The 9,727-nt window shown below is 38.1% G+C and overlaps 1 pseudogene; it reads left to right on the plus strand.

The window, feature by feature from the left end:
* LOC116088941 overlaps positions 1-8,681 on the plus strand; it is a 171,299-nt pseudogene extending 162,618 nt beyond the window's left edge.
* The last annotated feature ends 1,046 nt before the right edge of the window (positions 8,682-9,727 follow it).

The raw sequence follows: 9,727 nt of genomic DNA on the forward strand, positions 1-9,727 counted from the left end.
TGGTGACTGTATGTGGAATGGATCCCCAGGTGGGGCAGTCTCTGGATGCCATTCCCTCCTTCAGTCTCTGCTCCACACTTTATTTTCATATTTCCTCCTGTGAGTATTTTGTTCTACCTTCTAAGAAGCACTGAAGCATCCACATGAACACGAATACTGCTTAATTGAGAACAGGTATCAACATTCACATCAACAGTTATTTTCATTTACATTGTTTTCCAGATTTATTTTTAATCATTTTGAACATGGTCATCTTATAAGAATGAGGTGAACATTCTTCATGCACCATGTTATAATCCATACGCCTTATCTTGACAATTTTCTACTCAAGTCTTTGCTCCATTTTCTTATGTTTCTTGCTTTCTTATACATACTGCAGTTATCAAAGTCTGATTATAAGAATATTAAATACATGTTTGCATATTTGATATTATCACTTATATCATACCTCAAATTTGTTTACGTATGAAAATAATCAAGCCCTATGGAATACATATTTGGGGACTTTTCAGTGAGACATAATATGTCAAGAAGATAAAGAGGGAATGAATAATTGAAAAACATGACTAGATTAAATGAAATCCAAAAGTAAGCCATGTTACTGTAGGCTAAGTAAGACCTAGAAAAGCTCCTCCTTAGAAGCAGTTCTTTTTTGACTATCTTTCTGTCCTCCCTTCATTATGACTTATGGAATCCAGAGAATGTCTTAGCTTGGGAACAAAGGTATAATTAAAGGGATCAAGGAGAAAGAAAAGCCAGCACACCCCTACTGCTCAGAATGTTAGAGGCAGATATGGAGCTCGTGGGATCGGGGGTTAGGAAAATATCTTTTCCTAAATGATAAGGGTATTTTCTTTTTCAGAGATACTTAAAATTCTTTAGATTTTTAATGATGTATTCTTCCACTGGCGATTATAATGAATTTGTGTTCAGGAATTTATCAAAACTTTTCTGCATTTTTCAGAAATGTTTTATTTAAATGGCATTGTCAAGGAAAGGACTGAAACACTATCAGAAATCTTTGAGACGTTGCCTTTTTAGTTGTCTTTATGTTGGACATGCTTTCACTCTGGTAAGTCACAAGTTAATCTTCTAAGAAACTTTGGGATGATGAAATTATTTAGCTAATTTTCGAAGGAACAGAAACATATTGAGAAAGGACTCCTTCTCCTTTAACAATTACTTTTCTTTGTGCTGAGCCATGGAGAATATGCTGAGGTTCAGCTCTGTTATTTTTACCTCCAATGATATTATGGTACATTAGATAACCACTGCACAGGGAATTCCACAGTAGTGGCAGGACTTCTCTCTATACAGAAAAGGAAAAACCAACTTGTTGGCATTATGCTAACAAAATATGTTTTCCTAACTAAAGTAAAATTTTCAATCAAAAGAATGTTGAAAAATCACCGTCTTCCATGGGCCTTGGTGGATGGTTTGAGTTTTTCCAAAGTTACTTAAAGTTTATCTGCTTGATACCTGTACCCACCATCGATTTAATTTTCTATTTCTTCTTCCTCTCTTTTTTCCTGTCCTTCTGTTTCTCTTTCTTTCTTCCTCTTTCTTCCCCTCTCTTTCTTTCTCTTTCTTTCTTCCTCTCTCTCTTCCTCTCTTTCTCTTTCTTCCTCTTTCTTCCTCTCTCTCTTTCTTTCTCTCTTTCTTCCTCTCTCTTCCTCCCTTTCTCTTTCTTCCTCTTTCTTCCTCTTTCTCTCTCTTTCTTTCTTCCTCTCTCTCTTCCTCTCTTTCTCTTTCTTCCTCTCTCTCTTTCTTTCTCTCTTTCTTCCTCTCTCTTCCTCCCTTTCTCTTTCTTCCTCTTTCTTCCTCTCTCTCTTCCTCTCTTTCTTTCTTCCTCTTTCTTCCTCTCTCTTCCTCCCTTTCTTTCTTCTTCTTTCTTCCTCTCTCTCTTTCTTTCTTCCTCTCTCTCTTCCTCTCTTTTTCTTTCTCTTTCTTTCATCCTCTCTTTCTTTCTCTTTTTCTCTCTTTCTTCCTCTCTTTCTTCCTCTCTTTCTTTCTCTCTTCCTCTCTTCCTTCCTCTTTTTCTGTTTTTGGAAGGGAGTATGTTTCTCTAAAGGTATTTGGTGTAGTGTAGCTCGGTCATCAGAGCTGGGATATTGGGTTGTCACAGTTACAAATATATTTGTTAAATGTTTTTGCCAGGTGTTTCTCTTCACCACAACCATTTTCTTTTCCCTCCTTTGTGTGAAGCCTTTATGTCTGTAGTTTGTTTTCCCTCTCAAGGAAGCATGAAATATTTTCTACCTAATTAAAACTTTTTTCATCAGTTATATTTCCAGTGACATATTACACAACGAGTCATCAAACCCCACCCTACCCCCTCTGCCCTGTTTAGTTTAAACTTTGGTAAACCAATGAGAGTTGAAACAGAAAAACAAGACAAGAAAAATGAATGCAGTAAGTGGAAGCAAAAAAGCATGCCACTTCACCTACAGTGCTCATACTGCAGAGGGTACCAGGGTTTCAGTTATGTTTTGGCTCTGAGCAGATGTAAATTTCAGTGTGTGAGTTTCAAGGTTGAAAGAACACATCAGAATGTATTAAACACTGCATAGAAGAAATCACAGATTGTTAGATAGCATACAGAGAATACTAACTGGATTAATGAAGACAAGTAGGTTTTCTTGAATAAATTAATATCTGTGTTTGAAAGTAAATAATAATATAACAATGAAAAAGAAGATGTAAAGAGCCTGACATCCTGCACTAATTTGGGCAAATGGTGAATTTGACTGGGAATATATGGTTTGGGATGCATCATGTGCGTATTTCAATGCTGATTACATTCTGATGTTCATGTCCTGTTATTTAGTTCTCTCACTTTCTCTTTTGGATGAAATTTTATCTCCTACAGAAGATGTCTCTGTTTACTCTATAAAACTATTTTTTTCTGCCACCTCTCTGATAGCTCTCCATCTTTAAATTTTATATTTATTTCTTTTCAGAATATCTTATAGTGTGTCAGGAAAGAAAAATAATACCTATGCAATTAATTATTATTGCCCCCCTTTTTTGCAATTTGTAATACCAGGTATAAACACTTAAAGATTTATTTAACATGACTGTGTAGATCAGGAATTTAACTTTATGCCCAGGGATATCTTATCTCTATCCTGTACAATATTGGCTAAGGTCACTCTTCTCAGGCAGCCACTAGGCAAGAGGGTCAAACAAAACCCCCTTTATTTGTCAGGGACTACATGACAGGCTGCTGGCTGGGGTAGCGCTATCTTATTGGCCTTTTTCCAGAAAGACAACTCAAGTTACTTTGTCCAGAGTCACAGGCAAACAGATGAATGAATGCAGCAGCAGCTATGTCTCTGGCCTATTGTGATGCTATTTCCATCACAGACTGTTTGTTACACTAGTTCTAAGGTTAACTCAGACTGAGAAGGAATGATTCCAGTTTTTAATATGAAGAGCTCCATGTACATGTAGAAAATGAAAACTTTGCAGCCATCTCCCTTGACCTGTTTTCTATTCTTCCCAATCTAAATTTCCCAATGTCATCCTTTAGTTACTTGACTTCAGGAACATGTGTGTTACTTCTAATTACATTTACATTGAGATAATATCAAGTAACATAATCACATCTTTAATCTAGAAGTTTTCAAGTCAGTATTATTTTTACATGTATTTTTGCATGTGTATGTGTCCTAGGATCACAGTTTTCCAGAGACGAAGCACTTCATCAAGCTCATCTTCCTCTGTTTTCCCCACTCTCATGACGATTACTCTGCTCTAGAAATGTTCTTACCTAAGGACTAAGATGAATTGGTTTGAGTTTTATAATCCTGCTTTGCTGTCAGAAGGGAACAGAACGAGACTTGAAAACTGAGTACATGTTGGCTATATAGTAGAATAAATAACTTGGCTTTTCTGATATTGCTTATCTTCATTTTAAAATAACATAAATACTGCAACAAGCATATTAGGGAACTTGTAGAATATTGTTATGAACACACTTCTCAGAAAACCTAAAGATGGTAATCTCTAACTAGATATTTATAACTGCACAAAGCTTAGGTTCTGGATGCTTTTAGATGTTATGCATTTTTGATAACATTAAAAAAATATTATGTTTATTTATTTGCTTATTTATGTGTGTATCTGTGTGTGTCTGTGTGTGTCTGTGTGTGTGTGTACTGAGTATGTAATCCAAAGTTTATGTATGCTCTGCAAGCACTGTATGATGAACCTATAGCCATGCCTCATTCATAAAGGGAATCTTAGAATTAAACATATTAACCCATGAGATATAGTAATAAACATTAATAGTAAGGTTCCTTCCCTAAAGTTTGACAGATGAGTGTGTTATTTTTTTAAATTAAGTTTCTTGTTAAAATCTGCTTAAGTGACATGATGTACCTGTTTCTTGGCTATCTGATATTTTGAAAACCATGAGAAATGAAATGTAAAATGTTGCACTGAATGTTCATAATTAGATAGATACTATCAGTCAAGCTGTACATATAATTTTAAACTATTAAACAAACTTTTTTCTTCTAATCTTTGAAGTCAGTTTAAATTTGAGCCTTGAACTCATTAGCACAGGGAGAAATTCCCTAAACAGAACACTAGTGGCTCAGGTTCTAAGATCAAGAATTGTTAAATGGGACCTCGTAAAACTGAAAAGCTTCTGTAAGGAAAAGGATCCAGTTAATACAACAAATTGGCAATCTACAGATTGGGATAAAACCTTCACTAACCCCACTTCCAATAGAGGGCTAATATACAAAATATATAAAGAATTCAATAAGCTAACCTCCAGAAAACCAAGTAACCCAATTAAAAATGGGATACAGAGTTAACCAGAGAATTTACAGCAGAGCAATCTTGAATGCCTGAGAAACACTTAGTCATCAGCAAAATGCAAATCAAAACAATCCTGAGATTCCACTTCACAGTAATCAGAATGGCTAAGATCAAAAACAAAGGTGACAGCATGTGCTAGTGAGTATGTGGAGAAAGATGAATGAATACTCCTCCATTGCTGGTGGGTTGCAAACTGGTAAAACCACTCTGGAAATCAATCAGGAGATTACTCTGAAAATTGGATATACTTCAATCTGAAGACCCAGCTATACCACTCTTGGACATATACCCAAAACACGTCCCACCATACCACAGGGACACATGTTCCACTATGTTCATAGCAGTCTTATTTGTGATAGTCAGAAGCTGGTAACAACCCAGATATTCCTCAAATAAAGAATGGATACAGAAAATGTGGTACATTTACACAGTGGAATACTATTTGGTTATTAAGAACAAGGACATCATGAGTTTTGCAGACAAATGGATAGAACTAGAAACTATCCTGAGTGAGGTATCCCAGACCCCAAAGGATGTATTGGTATGTACTCAATAATAAGTGGATATTAGGCAGAAAGTGCAGAATATCTCGGGATGCAACCCACAGAATTTACAAAATTTTACAAGCAGAAATGCCAAGCAAGGATGCTTCAATCACAGTTAGAAGGAGGAAGAAAATAATTAAGAGAAGAAGAGGGAGGGAGTCACTTAAGTGGGTTAGAAGGAAGGGAAGAGAACAGAGAAACAGAATCATATATGGGGGGGGGGTTAGGGGAGGGGACAGGAGAGAAGCCCAGAGGACCAGCAAAATGAGTGGATATAAGCAGCCTCAGAAGATGGGAAGTGGGGAGACTCTCTAGAATGTATCAAAGACCAGAGAGGTATGAGACTCTCAGAACTCAATGGGAGTGACCTTAGATGAAATGCTCAACAGTGTGGAGAGAAACTCAAAGAGTCCACCTCCAATATATAGGCAGGGCTTCATCAGCGATTGTGTTACCAACCCACAGTCAAAATTTCTGACCCAAAAGTGTTTCTATCTAAAAGAACTGTAGGGACAAAAATGGAGAAGAGGCTGAGGAGAAGAGTCCAGTGAACTGCCCAACTCAGAATTCATCACATAGGGAGACCCAAAAGCCTGACACTATCACTGATGTTATAGTGTGCTTACAGACCAGAGCTTAGCATGACTGTCTTCTGATAGGCCCAACAAGCAGCTGACTGAGACAGATGCAGATACTTACACCCAAACATTGGACTGACATCAGGCCCCCTATGGTTGAATTAGGGGAAGGACAGAAGAAGCAGAAGAGAAGGGCAACCCCAGAAAAAGACCAGCAGTCTCAACTAATCTGGACGCCTAGGAATATCCAGACCCTGAGCCACTAACCAGGCAGCATTCAGGAGCTGGTCAGAGGCCACTGTCACATGTACAGGGAAGACTGCCTAGTCTGGCCTCAGTGAAAAAAAGACTTGCCTAATCCTCAAGAAACTTGAGGCCCCAGAGAACAGAGTGGGGAGCTGATCATAGAGAGCATTCTCTTGGAGACAGGAGGGAGGAGGAACTGTGGGAAAGGGGACAAGTATTGGGAAATGGCTGAATTTTAAATAAATAAAATAATGATAAAAATAAAATAAAATAAAATTTATAAGGCTAGGAAGTGATGTTGCATGCCTTTAATCCCAGGAATCTGGATACAGAGGTAGGGTGATTCTTGAGTTCTAGGCAAATCTAATCTACATAGTGAGTTATAGGACACTATGAATCTCTGTCTCAAAAGAAAGAAACAAGAAAGAAAAATAGAAAGGAAAGGAAGAGAGAGAGATGGATGGAAGGAAGGAAGGGAAGAAGGAAGAAAAACAAACAAAGAAAGGAAGAATAAAGAAATGAAGAAACGAAGATTATACACTGATATATCCCTTTTGCCTTGTCAAATGTTCATTGTGTTGCTTGTCCTGGCTCCTTACCTCTCTCTTTGTATTACAATTGTTCTACTTCTGCAGTTAAATCTCCCGTTTTTTAAATTTCCTCTTCAAAGGGCACGTGTTCTGCTCTCTACCTCTCTTGATCTCCTCTCTCTCTATTCCTAAGATTACTTTCTATGGTCATGGTAGATGGATCAGTATTCCTCAACTTAACATAAATCTAGACATATATTGAAAGAGGGAGTTCCAAATGAAGAGTTGCTTTTATCAAATTTGCTGGAGGGCTGACTTTGGGGAATTTTTCCTGGTTAGCCTGTGGTGTTGGAAGGAACATCTACTATGAATATTGCCACTTCTTTCACGTGGTTCTGGGTAGTATAAGAAAGCAGAGTAAGCTAAAGACAGCAATCCAGTAAGCAGCATTCCTTCATGCTTTCTGTTCTATTCTGGACTGCTGGTTTCTGATTTGAGTTCTTGTCTTGACTTCCTCCATGGACTAGATCCAGGATGTATAAGGCAGATAATCATGTTCCTTCCCATATTGCTTTTGGTCATTGTCTTTGTCATGAAAATAGAAATCAGAATAAGACATTTTGCCTCTTGTAGTTCCTTCAGAATATGTACTCAAACATGAAGATGTGAAGTTAGGATCTACAAGTAAGAAATAACATGTATATTTCTCATCTTGCAAGACGATAGGTGAAAAAGCAGAGAAGTCTCATATAAAGGGGAAGAAACCTGCAGCAAAGAAGGCTAGAGGTGATGCTGCTGCCACTGTTGCCCTAGCCACTGGTGCATCCAAAAAGGGTGACCCTAAGGTTTTAAAGCCCAGGACCAGGAAGCTCGATTGCAGCCAAAACCCTGTTTTGGTTAGAGGAATTGGTAGGTACTTCTGATCAGCTATGTATTTCAGAAAGACCTTGTACAAAAGGAAATACTCCAACACACAACAACCAAGTTGCACGGGGTCCCCAATGGAGGAGTTAGAGAAAGGACTGAAGGAGCTGAAGGGGTTTGCAACCCCATAGGAAGAACAACAATATCAACCAACCAGACTCCCCCACCCCCAGAGCTCCCTGGGACTGAACACATGGAGGCATGCCCTTGTCAGGCATCAGTGTGACAAAGCCCTTGGTCCTGTGAAGGCTCGATACCCCAGTGTAGGGGAATGCCAGGGCAGGAAGGCAGGAGCTGGTGGGTGGGTGAGCACCCTCATAGAAGTGGGAGGAGGGGGATGGGATAAGGGCCCTTGGAGGGACTAGAAAGGAGATAACATTTGAAATATAAAGAAAATATCTAATAAAAATTAAAAAGAAAAACACAAAAAGTCCTTGCTACTGTCACAAAAACAGTTGGTGAAACAAGGATGGTGGTACTATGGTGGTGAAGCTTTGAAAACTGCCTAGGTACTATCCTACTGAAGATGTGCCTCTGAAACTGCTGAGCCATGGCAAAAATCCCTTCAGTCAGCACATGAGAAGGCTGCACTCCAGCATCACTCCTGGGACTGTCCGATCATCCTCACTGGGTGCACAGTGCAAAGGGAGGAGTTTTCCTGAATCAGGTGGGCAGCGGCTTGCTACTTGTTACTGGATTTCTTGTCCTCAATCCAATATTTTTGTGCAGAACGCTCCAGAAGTTTGTCATTGCCACCTCTACAAAACTTGGTATCAGTAAGATTAAAATCCCCCCAAACCTGACTGATGCTTACTTCAAGAAGAAACAGCTGCACAAGCCCAGGCATCGTGAGGTTGAGATTTTCCCGCACGTAGGAGAAATAAGGGATTACAAAGTGGAGCAAGACTGATCAGAAAACTGTGGACTTGCTGATGTTGCCAAAGATCAAAGAGGTTACCCAGCCCCTAGGCTACCTGCAATCTCAGTTCTCCCTGACAAATGGGATGTATCCTCACAAAGGATTCTAAATTACAAACACCTAGTGAAACAGCTTCATATGTTAAAACAACTATAAGAACAACAACAATAAGCAAACAAAACAAAAAAAACAAATTCAGAAAATGACTACTGATCTCTCATAAACAAATATATCTATCTATCCACTTATCAACAGTTTCTTTCTAATGCTACAATTATCAACATTTTGTATTTTCTAAAATGTGATAAGAGAATATTGCTTCTATCTCTCAGAGACAGTGCAAGAATCTTATGGTCATTATGCAAAACCATAAGGTACCTTTGAAGGGGAAAGTGACTTAGAGCAGGGGTCATCAATTAAATAATCTATAGGCTTTAAACTCTCCACAAATGTCATAGCACAGCTATAGCACTAGATATTTTTTATACTACTCATTAATTCCCCAAAAATATTGAGATTCATTTTTAATGTAAACCAGAATTTACCATCAGACCATTACTGAATTATTTTCTGTATAATCACATTCATCTGCTCAATTAATTTTTTTAGGGCCAACATAATATGCAAGTGATAGCTAACATATCTGGAAGTTAAACTTTCCCCCAACTCCATGTAAAATAAATGAAATATTATAAGTAGAAACTTTAAAACATTATCTCTAGAGAGTTTGAGAGTCTGATCTTTTACATTATCTGTGTGTGTAAAATTAGACTTCCAGCATTGAGAAAAGCTCTGGACAAGAGAATGGGATAGCTGGCCTGTATAGAGACTTAACATTCCAGTTGGACCAGGTTAATCACTTGGCTAAAGGATTGTCTCTTGGAAGACATGCTCACCTTAAGCCATGAAAATGAGACAATGAAAATAAGTAATTCTTTAATGGGATACTGTACATCTCCTTCCCAGAATCCCCATCCCTAGTACAGTAGTTTACAGGTCACAGCCATGCTTTTTGCAAGTCTGCCTGATTTTGTGAATTAATTGGAAAATTGTATCCTCTCTTTTGTTCTTTCTGTTTCTTTTAGGAGCATACTTTTCCTAACACTTTGAGTTCCAATATTGTGATCTTCCTTTCTCTTTCTCTAAAGCCTCCTG

Source organism: Mastomys coucha, unplaced genomic scaffold (genome assembly GCF_008632895.1).
Source record: "Mastomys coucha isolate ucsf_1 unplaced genomic scaffold, UCSF_Mcou_1 pScaffold14, whole genome shotgun sequence".
Taxonomy (NCBI): Eukaryota; Metazoa; Chordata; class Mammalia; order Rodentia; family Muridae; genus Mastomys; species Mastomys coucha.